The 16,531-nt window shown below is 39.8% G+C and overlaps 1 protein-coding gene across 2 annotated transcripts in view; it reads left to right on the top strand.

Moving 5' to 3' along the window:
• fgd6 (FYVE, RhoGEF and PH domain containing 6) overlaps positions 1-16,531 on the top strand; it is a 141,228-nt gene that overhangs the window by 53,592 nt on the left and 71,105 nt on the right. The window lies entirely within an intron of this gene.

Below are 16,531 nucleotides of genomic sequence, written 5' to 3'. Positions count from 1 at the left end.
CCTGGATTAGAGGTTATGAGCTATGAGGAAAGGCTAGAAAAACCTGGGTTGCTTTCTGTAAAGTGGCGAAGGCTGAGGGAGGACTGTGATAAAGATCTGTTAAATAATGAAATGTATAGATAGGGTTGAAGTTCAGAATCTTTTTCCCAGAGTTCAAATGTCTAATACTAAGGGGCATGCATTTAAGGTGAGAGGGAGAAAGTTCAAAGGAAATGTGATGGGGCAATTGTTTACACAGAGTGGTAGGAGTCTGGAATGCACTGCCAGTGATGGGTGTGGAGACAGATAAGATTGGGGCATTTAAGGGACTTTTAGATAAGCACATGAATATGCAATGAATGAAGGGATATGGACCAAGGGCAGACAGAGGGGATTAGTTTAATTTGGCATTATGTTCAGCACAACAATATGGGCCAATGGGCCTGTTCTTATATTGTACTGTTCTATTTTGATTTGAAGATAACATTCATGTAGGCTTTGCTTTAAAAAATTGCTTATTATAATTCCTTTTTATATCTTCACGTTTCATTTCACTGAGAGTGACTGGCCTTGACATCAAAGTTGCATTTGACTGAGTGTGGCATTAAGAAGACGTAACAAAACTGGGGTCAGTGGGAATGAGGGAAAACTCACCATTGGTACACAGGAAGATGATTGTGATTTTGGAGGTTGGTCATCTCAGTCCGAGAACATCTTTGCAGAAAGTCTACAGGGTATTGTCCTTGGCTCAACCATCTTCAGCTCCTTCATCAATTACATCCTGGCCCTAATTCTGAGAAAACTAGCATGTTAACTGCTTCATGGTGGCTTGAATTTCTAACCTAGTTATACAACTGAGAATGGGTGAAACCTGTCTGTATGGATAAATAAGTTCAAATGGTGAGGATTTCTACTTAGTTTCCCAAAATAGTTTCTCGCATTTAAAAATAAGCATGTCTTCATTTCACAATCTATTGAATCACAAAGTAATAAATATAATCAAGGACCTTCAAAATCTTAATCAAGCAACCTTCTGCATGTTTGACTAATGACCCGTACAATTCTAGGGCATTCATAGCTGAGTCTGGCTTCTAATTATCTAACACTCTCACCTCACAATTATCATAGCAGTTGCTTAACAGCAGGATAGGATTCTTGTCCAGTTTTGAGCGTGTTCAATATGTCCATTGTCACCACAGCTGAGATTGGCATTTATTTTGACTGTGTATGCTGCATCACATTTATCCATTCAACAATGGAGTATAAGCCACAGCATTCATCTTCCATATGCCAACTATAGATCTATGCCAACAATATCAATTTTTCATACCTTTAATATTGGATTGCTTTTATTTCATGTTATCAAAATAATTTTGGAGGGAAGAGCATCAGAGAATAGCTAATACCTTCATGGAGAAGGAACCATACCCTCACGATGTACTCAACCTATTCCTGCCACTGTAAGGTTAGATTTGGGGATGTTTGCTAATGGCTGCACAATATGTAACACCGTTTGTGACTTCTCAAATACTGAAGCAATCAATGTCCAAATGCATCTGACCTGGACAACATCCTGTCTTGCACTGCCAAGTGGCAAGTATCATTTGCCCCACACAAGTGGCAGGCAATGACAATATCCAGCTAGAGAGAATCTAACCTTTGGCCTTTGACAGTCAGTGGCAATAGCTTTGCTGAATTCCCTACAATCAACATCAATATTAATGATGGAGGTTACCATAAACCAGAAACTGAACTGGACTAGTGATATAAACAGGAGAAAGTGAGGGCTGCAGATGCTGGAGCTCAGAGCTGAAAATGTGTTGCTGGAAAAGCGCAGCAGGTCAGGCAGCATCCAAGGAACAGGAGAATCGACGTTTCGGGCATAAGCCCTTCTTCCTGTTCCATGGATGCTGCCTGACCTGCTGCGCTTTTCCAGCAACACATTTTCAGCTCAGTAGTGATATAAACACTTTGACCACAAGAATAATTTAGAAGCTCGGAATCCTCAGCCACGTAACCCACTTTCAAACACCTAATCTGTTACTGACAATGTTGATATCAAAGGAGTCATGAGATTTTGATCAAGTGACAGTGAAGGAACAGCGATATCGTTTCAAGTCATGATGGTGTGTGGCTTGGAAGGGAACTTGCAGAGAATGGTGTTATGTATCTTCTGCCCTGGTCCTACGTGCTAGAAGTTCCTGATTTGGAAAGTGCTGTTGAAGGCAAATTGGTAATTTGCTGCAGATGTGGACATGTCATTGTGACTCTGTACTCATGGAGGAGAGAAAAAATATTTAAGTTGAGCGATAGATGTTCTGATCAAGGAAAATATTTAAAGATTGATCATCTCCAACAAGACAATGTCTGGCAATTAATGTGACATGCCACTTGTCAACCCAAAGTTGAATGTTGTCTGGGTCTTGCTGCATATTGTTACAAAGTTGAAAGAGTATACGGACGCTTTAGTGTTTTCTAAATTTAAAGTACAGCCACAGCTGCCAGTATACAGAACAACTAAGAGACAGCTGTTCCAATTGACTGTTAAATGAATACCTGAGTTTTGGTTGCTGTTTTGGCAGCAATTCAAATTTAACCAATTAATTTAAATTATGCCCAGGATACCAATACCCAAATGAATTTGAATTTATTGTTTTGACAGCTTTGTACCAATGAGAGGGTACGATATTGAGAGTATAAAATATGAGGGCATTTTGAAAATTGTTCAGAGCAGCTGCCAAAGAGCCAGAGAGCAAAGGCCATCTGAAGAAATCACTATCTCGCTCTCAAAGAAATCTCACAAGGAACTATCTTATCAAAAGGTACCTTTTCCTGTATAAGAAGTAAGATGATGACTCAGGGAGAAGACAGCAGAATCGGAAGACTGGAAAGAAGATAGCATAAGAGACTGTATGGACTTTGAGAAATTAAGTTAATGTAATGTTTAATAATTGTGTTATTGGAACAGCATATTGTTATGACACAGTATAAACCCCTCTGCTAATTTAAAATCAGCAAGACAGAAAACATTCACCCCGAGCTGTAATCTGTTAAAATTCAAGAGGCAAAGAACTGTTCCAGAGGTCACTATTTGCAGTAAACATTAACAACTTTATTTCTTAAGTCCAACAGACAATATTAACGCCAACAACTATTTATAATGCCTTTCTCTTAAGTCTATCCTTTACCTCCCACTCTATAAAATTAGTCTGATTTTTAAAAAAAATTAAGGTTTACAAAAAACTACATCATGTTTGAAAACCAGCCAGCTTTGTCGACTCTCCTTTATAGATTTTCCTCTGTAGATTCTCCCAAGTCAGTTTTGATGTTCTGCTGTGCAAACTCCTTCTACGGACAGATACCTTTCAGAGAGGTCTTGAGCTAGCAGTCTCCGTGGCAGTTCTCTCTCCAGCTGTTCAAAATGTCCGGTTTTATACCCCAAAACATCAGATCATTTCATTGGTTTTAATTTTATTAAAATACTAAATTCAAATTTGCTTGGATTCTCTTATCTTGGGGCATAATTTAAACTGATTGGCCGAACTTGAATTTGTTTTTATTCCATAGCAACACAGATGTACTATTGGTTTTGACCAAGTGTTATACTGTTACCTTGTTCAGAACACTTTATGCTCTTCTTGCTAGCTTTTCAACTTTCTTAAAGATACAGTACCTTCGCACCTTCATAACAATATTAATAGAATTGTGGTCAGCTAAGGGATAGTTAGAGGACACTTCTGTTTGTTAATAGTTTTGGTTACTGTTCACTGTTAGGGTTAAGTAAATAAATTGTTATTTATACAGTGGAAATCAGGGATCTTCTTTCATACACACTTTTTTGACAGATTACGAGGCGAGGCAATCTTCTCTGGGTATTTTCGTTTAATTAGCAGAGGAGTTCGACTCTTGTGTGGTAACAATGTGGACAGACCTTTTCAGTATTTGAGGAGTCACTGCTGAAAATTGTGCAACGATCAATTAATATTCCCCTTCTGATTTTACTTTGGACAGAAGGTCCTTGCTGAATCAGCAGATGTTAATACTCTGAGGATCCCCTGCAACAATATCCTGCGTTGAGATAATCAAATCCAGGGTCATAGCCTTTACCTATGTGCTAGGTTTGACTCCAGCAATGGAGCTTTGTCCTCCTGATTTGCATTGACTTCAGGTTTGTTAGACATCCTTGACGACAAACTCTGTGAAATGTTATATTATTATCAGGGGCCATCACACTCCTCTCATCTGTGGGTTCAATTCTTTTGTCTATGTTTGGACAAGGCTGAATTGAGGTCAGGTGTTCCTGTGGAACCCACACTGTTGCATGCCTTTAATTTAATCTTAAACAATTGAGTGACACCTATATATATCTAAATAATGGCGTTGCCATAGATCCCCTCTAGATCCACTGCACAAACACTTTTTTAAACCTTCCCATGGGAAATATATTTTCAACTGAATGAGCTCTAAATTCCTACTCAATGCATATTTCTGATATATATGCGATCCTTGAATTTGCAGCCACCCATACACACCTTACTAAGCTCTGATGAATGCTCAAATTCACTATTTAGACAGGGCAGCCCAACACAACTCCAGCTTCCTCAACATCTGATCTTTATTTGAACATGAAGCAAAAAAGTTGAGACATAGCTATTGTAAGGTTGCAAAAGAATGTTACATGCAGCTGAAGGATTTTGTCTTACACTGATCAAGTCACATGTAGAAACAATCACAACAATTTACATCACAGGAGAAAAGGATCGGCAAGTCCACTCTAGCCGAGGCTTTGCCATGTAGAATGTGGGGAACATTAGGCTCCTTGAGCTACCATGAAATTCAAAAAAGGTACAAGGCATGGACATTTTACTTTTATTTACAGAGAGCAGGTCCCTGTGTACTGAAACTACATTACTTTTAGTAAGTGGACAGAGCCACATTACCAGCTTGAGTGCTTTATCTTAAATTGATCATTTGTGTAAGATGTCACTAGGATTATTCAGCAAGTTCTGCTCAATCACAGAGTCACATTTATTGGTTGACACTTTATTCTGGGTTTGCAAGGACAGCATGAATATTTATAGTCTACTAATGTTATAAAGAACATTTAAAGGAACATACTATTTAATCTGCCAGTCATTAAGATACCCAGTATTGCTCTTCCACTAAACTTTGTGCAAAATGAAGGCATTACATGTTTTTGGGCTGATGACAGCATCCTGTTAATGGAAAATACACTTGGATCACCTTAGGAGCAGTGCAAAATAGCTTGCTCAAGTTGTTGACTACATTTTTGAGATACTTTGCATTTCCAGATTAATTTGAGGTAGACTAGATACTTCAAATCTTCAACAGTTGGCAGCCTGTGGTCCATTTATGAGTTTGCATGGTACATAATCAACAATGATCTGATAAGGCTAGCCTTTGCCCTGTGGGATAGTTTTGATGCATTCTGTTTTTGCATTCAGCTTGTAAGTTGATCAAAAGGTCCTATTTTAGAAGATTGCTTATGAGGCCAATGTTATAGTGCATGAAGCTATACAAATCCCAATGTGCATTTTAAATTGTGAAGATAGGCTTATGGTAAACAATAGTTTGGAAACGCTTATTGGATTTCTCAACTGTGTGTTGGATTGCTCCATCGCAAAAGTGAATTTGAGCATTCAATGGAGCGTGGTAAGCTGTGTAAGGAATGTGCAAATTTAAGAATTGCGTACATGTAAGAAATATGCATAATTGGGGAAATTAGAGCAGATCAATGGAAAACCTGTCCGAGGGAAAATAATAAAAATATTTGTGTGCATTGGACCTAGAGTTCATGGTTCCATGGCCACACCATCTATTTAGGTGTACACCAGTGTCATTAAAATAACTGAGAATTGTTTAGTTGATAAATTTGGTGAAAACTGATTCAGAAAATAGCACATAGGAAACAAAGGAAACATAGGAAAAAAACTGATTCAGAAAATAGGAAACAAAGAACAAACTGAATTTTAGTTTACTGTTCAAATGACTATTTAAAAGAACAATATGAAAATTCTTCTGCCTTTGTATACCACCAGTGTGTGTTGGAGGCGTTGTTGTGGAATGCTACTAATTTCATTTTATGCACAATTAGAACTAAGTAAAATAATAAAATGTTATTTTATTTTGTTTACTTCATAATTATGAAGAGCTCAGGAATCTTCATTCCATATAAAATTAGTTTTCATTGCTGTCAGCTAGGAATAGTATGATTGATGCAGTCAGACTTTGTTACCTAATTTTCTCTCACCTGGAGGGAAGGGTAGTGCTGAGTCTCCATTTACACATACCACATCAATAACTTGCTATGTCAACGTTTTGATGAGGCTACGCTTGAGTTAGATATTCCATTGCTATGTTTACGCTATATCCGTGGAACTCAAATTTGCAACTGCATCATCGGTTTGGGCATGTAGTGTCTTGTTCAGTATTGCCTGACTGGAACTCTTTTCTTAACACTGGGTAGGTCATGATGCATGTGTGGTCACACATAGTCACAAGGCTCCTTTCCAACAGGTAAAATGCAGATGGTAGTTTTGGCATTATCAAAACATTGAAATTAATTCTAGGCAGGTTGAAAAGATGGATGAGATCCAAGATCCTGAGGCACTCCTTAAATTTAGTTTGATAATGTACTGGAGTGACATTCACATACCATATCAAATTGAAATAGTGAACTACCTTTCCCCATTAGTTGTTTATTTCCTTTTTTTTCAGTCCTGTTGCCCCCAAGGCTCAGATTTGAATAGCACGCTTTTCATTGGTGCAAAGTAAATGGTACTTACAGCAAGACTGAAACTATCGGGCTAATCACAGAATAACAGAATTATTACAGCACAGAAGAGGCCTTTCTGCCCATCATGTCTGCACTGGCTCTCTGAATGAACATTTCACCTTGTATCACTTTACTAATTTCTCCCCATTAATCTGCACATTGTTCCTTTGAAAATAACTTTTTAATTCCCTTTTGAAAGTCTCATTTTAACCTGCTTCCACCAGAAACTTTTAGGCAGTGCATTCCAGACCCTAATCACACTGTGTGATAAAGGTTTTTTTTCCATATCACTTTTGCTTCTTTTGCCAAATACTTTAAATCTGTACCTTCTTGTTTTCAAGCCTTTCATGAATTTCAACGTTTAATTTTGTCTGCTCTGTCCAAATCCCTCAGCACTGGATACATTTTTGGAAGTTTTTTTTCTGAATCTTCTTCAGTATCTTCATGACCTTTCTAAAGTGTGGCAACCTGAGCTAGATACAGTGCTTCAGCTGACGCTAAACTAGCAACTTGTATAATTTCAACATAACCTCCTCAATCTGTACTCTACACCCCAGTTATTAAAATCTGAGATAATATATGCATTATCAACTGTTCTCTCATCCTGTGCTACCATCTTTACTGACGTATGCACATAAGCAGCAATGTCCCTATGGATATGCACTCCTTTTCAAGTTGTACTCTCAGTTTTATATTGTCTGTTCATATTTTCCGACCAAAATGTATCACCACACATTTCTCCACATTGGTTGACAGCTGCTACTGGTCCGCCTTTCGAAATTTGATACCATGCTCCTCATTTTTTGCAATGCCTCCTGGTTTCATACCTTAAATTTTGAAATTATGGACAAGGTACATGTTATTAATATATATTAAAATAGGAAGTGTCAAAATAGAAAAAGGAAAAGCACGGATCCCAAAATTGGCCACTAGGGAACACCACTGAAAACCTTCCCAATTTAAAGAACATCTATCAACCACTGCTGATCCTATCAACCAGTCAATTCCTTTTCCTATTGCTACTGTCCTTTTTATTTCATAAGCTCAGACTTTGCTCAAAGGCTTTTTAAAATTCTTCCACAGGATGAGGGTATCCCTGACTAGACCACCATTTATTGCCCATCCCTAATTACCCAGAGAGCAGTTAAGAGTCAACCAAATCAGGTGAGGATGGTAGTTTCCTTCCCTAAATGACATTACTGAACTAGATGGGTTTTTCTGGCAATCCACAATGGATTCATGGTCATCATTAGACTCTTAATTCCAGATTTTTATTGAATGCAGATTCCACCATCTGCTATGATGGGATTTGAAACCGGATGCCCAGAACATTAACTGGGTTTCTGGATTAACAGTCCACCGATAATATCACTAGCCCATCACCTCCTCAAAACAATGTACAATATTGTATCAAATGTCTGTTTGGAAGTCCATGTGCATCAATAAAATTGCTCTCATCAACCCTCTCTGTTACGTCTTCAGAAGATTCCAGTAAGTTAATTAAACGTGATATTACTTAAGAATCACATGCTAGTTTTTTGTTTTAATTAACCTGCAGTTGTCCATGTGAGTTTCAATTTTGTCACAAATTATTGTTTCCAGAAGTTTTGACCACCACTGAAGTTAAACTGACTGGCCTTATCTTTCTTTCCTTTTTTTCTCAAATATTTACCATTTACAGTTCCAATTTCCATTCTCTTTGTATCACAATATAATTCCTACAGTGTGGAAACAGGCCATTTCGCCCAACAAGTCCACACTGATCCTCTGAAGAGTAACCCACCTTAGTATCCTTGGAATGTATCTCATCCAGTCCCAGATTCTTATCAACTATCCAACATCTCATTCTTATCAAATGTTAGCCCTTCTAGTGACTGAGTTAACTCCTTTCTCTTCTTGGCTTTTGCAACATCAATTTTCTTTTAAAAGATGGATGTGAAGTATTCATTTAACATATTGGCTACTCCCCTCCCCACCCCCCACTGAGCTTCAATATTCAACCTGGTTTTCAATTGGATCTTCTATTTGACATCAGTCAAAATACACCTTTTCTTCGTTATCTTAATTTACGTCGATTTTGTCAACCAGAAGCTCTTGCCTTGTTTACCTTAATTTTCCTTTTTGAGAATACAGAGGGTTCCAAGGTGGAATATAAGGCATTCCTCCTCCAGGCGTCAGGTGGTAACGGTTTGTTGGTGGAGGTGGTCCATGATGGAGTGGAAGGGGAAATTTAAGTGTTCAGCCATGGAGCTGTGGGGTTGGAGGATGCGGGTGTCCCAGAGATGTTCTGTGAAACAATCCGCAAGGAGACGTCCTGTCTCCCCGATGTAAAGGAGACCACACTGGGTGCAACGGATGCATTGGTAGAGGTACAGGTGAATTTCTGACAGATGTGGAAGGATCCCTTGGGGTCTTGGACGGAGGTGAGGGAAATGGTGTGGGTGCGGGTTTTGTACTTTCTGCAGTGGCAGGGAGAGGTGCCAGTGGTGGGGAGTGGGCTGGTGGGGACTGTGGACCTGATAAAGGAGTTGCGGAGGGAATGGTCTTTTCGGAATGCTGATAGGGGTGTCTGCTCCTGCTCAGCATGCGCTCTGCCTATTCATGAGGTAAGTTCCTCAAGCAGTGATTTACCTTCCTGGCAGCCCCCTGGTCGTTACTCCCACTTTCTTGCTGCTAAACAAAAATAGCAATAACAAAAAAACCTAATTTTTTTATTGCTAGTTACACATAATTACTGTAATTGAGTATGATGATCTGCTACTGTCAGAAATATGGTGACTCAGTTTTTAGTACTGCTGCCTCAGAGTGATAGGGATCCAATTCTTGCCTTGGACAACTGTATTCTTCCCGTATCTGCAATGGTTTCCTCTGGTAGCTCTGGTTTCCTCCCACCATGCAGGCTAAATTGCCTGTGGTGTCAGGGATGTTCAGGCTAAGTGGATTAGCTATGGAAAATGCAGGGTTACCAGGATAGGGTAAAGGGATGGGGGGAGAGATCTGGGTGGGAGACTCTTCAAAGTGTGACATGAATGGCTGAATGTCCTGCTTTCACACTGTCGGAATTGCGTGATTCTATGATACTGTATTTTGACCTATAATACAAACAGGTAAAAGTTCAGTTTGTAATTTTTCTGGCTCAACCTATATTGTTTCTGCCACAGTTAAATGAAATTTTCTTATGCTGAAGTTAATGTGCAGGTGACATTTCTTGATGCTCAGAATTGATATGCTGGACAATTAAGGCTCTTTGAGCATGATGAAGGGCTTATGCCCAAAACATCAATCCTCCTGCTCCTTGGATGCTGTGTTTTCCCAGCATAATACTCTCGACTATTAAAGAAAAATGTTGGTATATTGAAATTCTGTACTTGGTATAGATTAGAGGACTTAAACTAATTTTTTGCTGAAAAGCAAAGCACATTTTTAAAGTATTTTGTCTTGTACTCACCAGAACAAATTTGTTTTCTGAAAAAATGTTTGGCAGTGCAATTAACAAGAGCCCTAAACATGCAGCATTTTTGTCCAATCATATGCTCACCAAAAGCACAGAGTTTGTCGTGGCGTGTAGCTTTATTTTTGGTGTTTCTATCTTCCAAGTTAAATGGGAAGAGGTATTTGATGAGTATGAGCATTTCTGTTTCTATCCTACTGCAATGCAGTGTCCCAATGAAAATGCCAAGACCTTGAAACAACGGATCTATTGTATGCATATTGTACAATACCAAATTAATTGTCTCAAGCAGCCTACACTTGTATGCTAGGTGCATTTCCATGATGGGGTAGCATTTTCTCAACAATCCTGAGTATGCTAACAACTGCACAAATGCTGTAAGTCTAAAATAAAAGTAGAAAATGCTAGAGAAACTCAGCAAGCCTTTGAGCACAGAACAGTGTTAACTTAAGAACTGAAGAAGAACCAATTTTACGAATAAGGTCTTAAAGAAACTAGTTGTTGGTAGCAAGCATGATCAGATTATCCAAACCTGCCTAATATTGAAAAAAATGAATTGGAGAAGGTTAATGAAAACGACAGTCAGAAATGGGTAATTTACAATGGGGAACAAAGAAATGGTTGATGAATTCAATTCATACTTTGTTTCTGTCTTAACAAGGGTGAACACAAATAACATACCAGAAATGATGGGGTTTAGTGAGAGGAAGGAATTGAAGCAAATTTGTATTAGTGGAGAAATGGTATTGGAGAAATTAATAGGATTGAAGGCTGCATTACTTCCAGGTTACACGAGGAAGTGGCCCTAGAAATAGTGGATGCATTGGCAGTCAGCTTCCAAGGTTCTTTAGACTCTGGAACAGTTTCTACAGATTGGACGCAAGCTAATGTAACCCCGGTATGGAGAGAAACTAGGGAGTTATAGATTAATGAGTCTGACGTTGATAGTGAGTCCACCATCAAGGATATTAAAGCAGAGCGCGTACAAAACAGGATAGAATCAGACACAGTCAACATGGATGTACAAAAGAGAAATCATTCTTGACAAATATACTGCAATTCTTTGAGGATGTAACTACTATAACTGATCAGAGGGAGCCAGGAGATGTAGTTTATTGTGATTTGTAGAAGGCTTTTTGACAACGTCCTACATAAATGATTAATGTGTTAAATTCAAGTGCATGGGATTGAGGGTAGTGTAATGAGATGCATGGAAAATTAGTTAACAGACAGGAAACAATGAGTAAGAATTAATGGGTATTTTTCTGAATGGCAGACAGTGACTAGTGGGGTACCACAGGGTACAAGGACCCCAACTACAGAGGAACCTCGATTATCCGAGCGAGGTGGGCGGGCACTATTTCGTTCGGATAATTAATTATTTGGTTAATTGATTTCCTCTGGGGCTCGGAGTATTCTGGTAAGTTTGCTCCCCGTTCAGGAGACTAGGCAGCAGCACATTGTGCACGAGCCCTCGCCTCCTAAGCCCATCTGCCCCCTGACGCCTGCCCCTTGCCTACCCCGCCCCTTGCCTACTCCCTACCCCATGCACAGTCAGCCCACACACCACACCCCCGCGCTCACCCCCAAGTCCATCCAGCCCAAATCCACCCCCAACTCCCCTCCCCTGCCCGCCACCCCCTGCCTGCCCCAACCCCAATCGCCCCAGCCCACCCCCAAGTCCATCTGCCTCTACCCCATCCCCCTGCCTACCCCCAACCCTGTTCACCCGTCCACATTCTCCCACCCTCCACCCCCCACCTCAGGCAGCCAGACTGTATACCTACAGTAAGACTGCTGCTGCCTTTGTGGGGTAAGTCTCCAAATAGCATAGACACAAACGTTTTACTGCAACATTTTGACAGGTTCCACCTCTGCCCTGTACAGGACAATATTGAAGAGATTATCTGGGGGGGGGGGGGGTGTTTAGGGTACACCCCTAAGTAGAACTCCAGGGAAAGTGTGAGAAGAGAGAGAAAGCGGGAGGTCAGTCATTTGGAGATGGTGCCTGGACTGTCCAGGACTGTGCATTTCAGTGAGCCGAGTTCATTTTTAATCATTGTGCCTGTAAACAAAAGACGCGATCAGGGTTGAAACAGCTCTTTGATGTAATGTTTATCGGAACCTTGAGATCCCCTTCGGATAATCTGTAATTCAGATTATTCATATTCGGATAATCGAGGTTCCTCTGTACTCACAATATATGTTAATGATTTAGATGAGGAACTAAATGTAAAAATCTCAAAATTTGCAGATGATCCAACACTGGGTGGAAAGGTGAGCTTTGAGGAGGATGCAGAGATATTACTGTGTGATTTGGACAGTCTGAGTGAATGGGCAAATGCATGTCAAATGCAATATAATGTGGATAAATGTAGATTATCCACTTTGGAAACAAAAATAGGAATGTAAATTGTTCTTTGAATGGCTGTAAATTGAGTGACAGGAATGTTCAATGAGACCTGGACCAGTTGCTGAAAGTAAGTGCACTGGTACAGCAGGCAGTAAAGAAGACAAACTATATGTTAGCCTTCATCACAAGAAGCTTTGAGTCTAGGAACATGGATGTTTTGCTGTAGTCATACAGTTACAGAGTTATAGAGATATACAGCATGGAAACAGACCCTTCGGTCCAACTCGTCCATGCTGACCAGATAGCCCAACCCAATCTAGTCCCACCTGCCAGCACCTGGTTCATATCCCCCCTAAACCTTTCCAGTCCTATACCAGGTGCCTTTTAAATGTTACAATTGTACTAGCCTCCACCTAGTGTGTGTGGAATGAGCCTCGGGCAGCTCATTCCACACACACACCACGTGTGAAAAAGTTGCCCCTTAGGTCTCTTTTATATCTTTCCCCTCTCACCCTAAACCTATGCCCTCTAGTTCTGGACGACTCCACCCCAGGGAAAATACTTTGTCTATTTATGCTATCCATGCCCCTCATGATTTTATAAACCTCTGTAAGATCACCCCTCAGCTTCCGACGCTCCAGGGAAAACAGCCCCAGTCTATTCAACCTCTCCCTATTGCTCAAATCCTCCAACCCTGGCAACATCCTTGTAAATCTTTTCTGAACCCTTTCAAGTTTCACAACATCCTTCTGATAGGACAGTGTTATGAAGGTTTAGAGGTATACTGTACCTTTAAGAAAGACTGGAAGTTGGTATGGACTTAGAGAGAGACAGAGAGTACTGAAAGAAGTAACAATGTAACACTTGGTCGAAACAAATAGCAGCAAATGAGTTGCCACGATACAAAAACAAATTCAAATTCAGCCAATCAGTTTAAATTATGGCCCAAGATACCAAACTCCAATCAAATTTGAATTTAGTATTTTGATAATATTAAAACCAAAGAAACAACCCAATATTTTGGGATATAAAACCGGAAATTTTGAACGGTTAGCGGGAGAACTGTCAAGCCACCAACAAGTACAGACTGCCAGCAAAACAGCTCTCTGAAAGGTATCTGTCTGTAAGAAATTTATGCAGCAGAACATCGAAAAGACGACAGAAGAAAATCTGCAGAGGAAGATACAAAGAGATGATTCAACAGCTGACTGGTTTTGAAAGTTGAATTTTTTTTTGTATAGCTTAATTTGGATTTTTTATTGGGCTAGTATTGTCGAGTGGCAGGTAAAAGATAGGTTTAAGAGAAAGGAGTTGTAAATAGTTGTTGGATTTAATATTCTCTGTTAAAGAATAAAGTTGTTAGCGAGTTTTGAGAAGATTTGTAGCTCAGGTTGAGGTTTTGGATGTAGGTTTGCTCACTGAGCTGAACGGTTCATTTCAGACGTTTCGTTACCTTACTTGGTAACATCTGACCCAAAGGCACATACACCAAACACCACTAACTTCATCAACAAGGAGAATATCATCAAGCAGTGGACCTATGCCTTACCACCCACTTCACCTTCAACATCAGAACTTACAGACAAACCAATGGAACACCCATGGGATCTCTGATATCAGGGTTCTTAGCAGAGGCAGTAATGCAGAGACTTGAGCAAACAGCTCTGCCAACCATCCAAACCAAACTCTGGGTCCTTTACATGGATGACACCTTTGTCATCACTAAACGAAACAAGTTAGAGGAAACCTTCAAGACCATCAATAATACCCTTACTGGCATAAAATTCACTAAAGAGGAGGAAATCAACAACAAACTGCCAATCCTAGCTGTCACAGTAGAGCAAACAGCCAATGGGGAACTTCAAACCAGCGTTTACAGAAAAACAACACAGACAGACCAAATATTGAACTACAGAAGCAATCATCCCAACACCCACAAATGAAGCTGCATCAGAACATTTCAACGAGCCAACACACAATGCAGCACAGAAGAACTACGCAGAGCAGATGAAAATCACCTATACCATGTATTCAAAAAGAATGGGTACCCAATGAACGATTTGTCAGCAACAAACCCAAACAAGCAGACTAAACACCTCCAGAAACCCTAGCCACTCTCCCCTACTTCAAAGACACCTTGGAAATAACTGCCAGACTACTCAGACCTCTTGGCATCATGGTAGCCCACAACACACCAACACACTAAAACAGCAGCTAATGAACTTGAAAGACCCTATACAGACAACAAGCAAAACTAATGTCATTTACAAAATACCATGCAAGGACTGTAACAAATACTACATTGGACAAACAGGCAGAAAACTAGCCACCAGGATACATGAACACCAAGTAGCTACAAAAAGACATGACCCTCTCTCACTAGTATCTTCACATACAGATGGAAGGACAACACTTTGACTGGGATAATACATCCATCCTAGGACAAGCCAAACAAAGACACACATGAGAATTGCTAGAAGCATGGCATTCCAACCGGAACTCTATCAACAAACACATCGAGTTAGACGCCATCTACCACCCCTAAGAAAAGGAACAGGAAGTGACTTCACCACAGGAAATGACAACACCAACCCAAAGAAACCCAAACATATAAATAGAAAGCAGGAATTTTCAGCATTGCTTCGCATGAGGTCTACTGAAGATATTACCTAGTAAGGTAACGAAACGTCTGGAAATGAACCTTTCAGCTCAGTGAGCAAACCTACATCCAAAATAAAGTTGTTAATTTTTACTTTCAATAGTGACCTTTGGGATAGTTCTTTGCCTCTTAAATTTTAACAGACTACAGCATGAAATGAATCTTTCTGTGTGGTTCGTTTAAATTAGCAGAGGGGTTTATCCCATGTCTTAACAAATGCATTGATGAGACCTCACCTGAAGTATTGTGTGCCCGTTTTGGTCTCTTTATCTGAGGAAGGATATGCATGCTGCAGAGGGAGTGCAGTGAAGGTTTACCAAATTGATTCCTGGAATGGCAGGATTGAAGTTTGTGGAGACATTAAGTTGGTTAGGATGTATTCACTGAAGCTTAGAAGAATGAGAGGAGATCTAATAGAAACCTATCAAATTCTAACAGGACACCAGTAGGTTAGATGCAGGAGGGATGTTTCCGATGGTGGTGGAGTTCAGAACCAGGGACCATAGTTCAAGGATAAGGGGTAAGCTTTTTATGACTGAGATAAGGATAAATGTCTTCACCCAGGGAGTGGGGAGCCTGCAGAATTCACTACCACAGAAAGTGATTGAGGCTAAGACATTGTGGTTTCAATAAGGAGGTAGACATACCTCTTGTGGCTAAAGGGATCTAAGGATATGGGAGGGGAGGGTGGGGGATGGGATTAGGACATTGAGCTCAATGATCAACCATGATCATGATGAATGGTAGAACAGGCTTGAGGGGTGGAATGGCCTAGTTCTGCTCCTATCTTCAATGTTTCTATGATTACATTACTTAGCAGGGTGGAAACCACATTCAATATTACTTTTTTCAAAATCAACATAACCTTAATGTTTTTAGATCCTGTCTAACGTTTTTTTTAAAAGAAAGGAATTGACAATCTTATAGTAACATTTGACAATCAAATATATTTTCCCCTTTCCTTTTCCATCTTTCTCTTCTCGCCTCAAAGACATTTCTTTTTAAACTGGGTTACAATGTCAAAGATTCTAATATTAATATTGCAGTTTTTTAAAAATACATACTTATGAACTAGATGTCATTGTCAAAGCCAGTATTTACTCCTCATTTCTGATTGCTCTAAGAAGTGAGCCTTAATGGTGACTATAGGCAGGCTGGTTAATGACTATTTGAACCCTTTCTTAAATCCATTGTTCCTTTTGGAGTCATTTTCAAAGGGGCTATTGAACCACATTTGTGATCTTCAATACAGATCACATCTGCTCTCTCTGGTTCTTTCATGTATTGAATAAA

Source organism: Chiloscyllium plagiosum, unplaced genomic scaffold (assembly GCF_037043375.1).
Source record: "Chiloscyllium plagiosum isolate Xiang-an unplaced genomic scaffold, Cpla_swu_hap1 HiC_scaffold_23, whole genome shotgun sequence".
Lineage (NCBI taxonomy): Eukaryota > Metazoa > Chordata > Chondrichthyes > Orectolobiformes > Hemiscylliidae > Chiloscyllium > Chiloscyllium plagiosum.
The sequence above is the reverse complement of the archived record's forward strand: the minus strand, read 5'-3'. Positions and strand labels throughout refer to the sequence as shown.